General features: G+C 34.7%; 1 pseudogene; it reads right to left on the reverse strand.

Annotated features, from left to right (window-relative positions):
- Positions 1-1,033: 1,033 nt before the first annotated feature.
- LOC121492531 lies at positions 1,034-1,412 on the reverse strand (annotated as a pseudogene).
- Positions 1,413-1,938: the final 526 nt, after the last annotated feature.

Raw genomic sequence — 1,938 nt, forward strand, 5'->3', positions numbered from 1 at the left:
CTCTCACTGTGTCCTCACATGATGGAAGATGTGTTTAACTTTCTAAAAATACAGTGATTCTGACCACTAAAAATATGCACTAACAGCATTCCAGACTATATAGTTTATAATATTAATGCTCTGTTCCAAAAAGTGAAAGGGGAGGAAAGAAGAAGAGTTTTTTAAAAAGTTTTTCTTTCTTAGCCCACAGGATGATTTATATTTTGTTTGAATTCTAAACTTTTCTACCAAGAATGTATTTTAATTCTGTAATATGAAAAATTATAATAGCATGAAATTTTTGAGACAAGTTGCATATTTAATGAGATATTATCTCCTGAAAAGATGTTTTTCACTTTTTATATTTCCTTAGTCATAATTTTTACTGCAGTAAGTAACATGCAGTAGTAAACAGGTGTAGTGATAGATTTTGCAATTGATATTTACAACAAAGAGAAATAAATGAGATTTTTATAACTAAGTGGAATAGGGTCAGGAAAAGCAATATAAACAAGGGAAATTAACATGAGAAAAATAAAACCTTGGATTTAAAATGAAGCCTAAGTAATTTACTCATTCTAATTTTTCACTTTCTATGATACCCCTATACATAGTCATTTAAGTGCTGCTTGAATGCTTTCTGTAACACAGCATTCACTATTATTTCTATTGTTATAACTTATTCTAGCATTATCTATTACCAGTCATTTCTTAGGTTATGACAAAAGTTTCTGCTTTATAATCTTGCCTTCTTTCCAACTCATAGTCTACATTTGCAAATCCCTTCCCAATATGGATCTGTGATGAGGATGCAGATACACGATGTTCCTTCTAAAAGCTTCATATTATTTATTTTTGCTCAAAAGATCAAAATTTCTACCTGTGGCCCTAATGTAGTATTTAAACCCCCATATTTTCAATGTTACATGCTATTCTAATATTTCCTATTCATTCGTTACCACATAATTTTCTTCTTATATGAAGAACTTATTTTTCTTTTGTCTCTTGTAAATTCTGTTTCTACCACTTCTACTTTTTTTTTTTTTTCAAGAGTTCAGCTTTTAATTGAACAGGTTACAAAAGAAGTGTGGTCAAAAAGACCAAAGTCCATGTCATCGTCAGATTTCTGATATTCTTCTTTCTTTGCTTCCACTGTCTTCTCCTCAGCTGGGGCAGCAGTGGTGGAGGGAACAGGATTTTCTGTTGGTTGTAGTGCCAGCTACTGGGGCAGATCAACCAGCCCTAGCACTGCAGATGAGGCTCCCAATGTTGACATTGGCCAGGGACTTTCCCAACGAGCCCAGCCAGAAAGGGTCAACATTTACACCAGGTGATTTAATGAAGGCATTCACTTTATCCCTCCTGACCATCACCTCATCATCATGCAGGGTGAGGGCCAAGTAGATGCAGGTGAGCTATGAGATGGAGGCCATTGTGCAAGCAAGTGCTAGGTGGGTGATGCTGGCAATGGATGCTGGTATAGGATGAAGTGAGGGCCTCACTACACCATGGCCTTAGCTTCCTTAGAAGGTCCAAGTACCTTAGCAACAGCTGAGGAAAGTCTCTCCCTTCTAAAAGTTGACTTTCTTAATTCTCTATGTTATTTATTTGTCTTTGTGCCATTTTTTAATTCTCCTTGATGACTTTAGTTTGAACAGTCTTTATTCTGTTATTGTGTACCTATATCACAATACAGGCAAAAGCACTTTATTATAATTTTTTCTTTCTATAGAATTCTGAATTATTCAGTTAGCCCTTATGTTACAAAGCTAGTTCTATTATTCTTCATCTACTCTTAAAATGTGGTTGGAGAGTTCCAAGTCTTATACCAATTTATATCACCTGAGTCTTCTAACTATAAGGTCTGTCTCCACACAGGGTATGTAGGAAAGTGTACTATCTCCTTAACAGTCAGAAATATGTGTATATGATAATCAGAAATTTACACTAAATCTAGCA

The sequence above is a fragment of the Vulpes lagopus genome, chromosome 6, assembly GCF_018345385.1.
Source record: "Vulpes lagopus strain Blue_001 chromosome 6, ASM1834538v1, whole genome shotgun sequence".
NCBI classification, from domain to species: Eukaryota; Metazoa; Chordata; class Mammalia; order Carnivora; family Canidae; genus Vulpes; species Vulpes lagopus.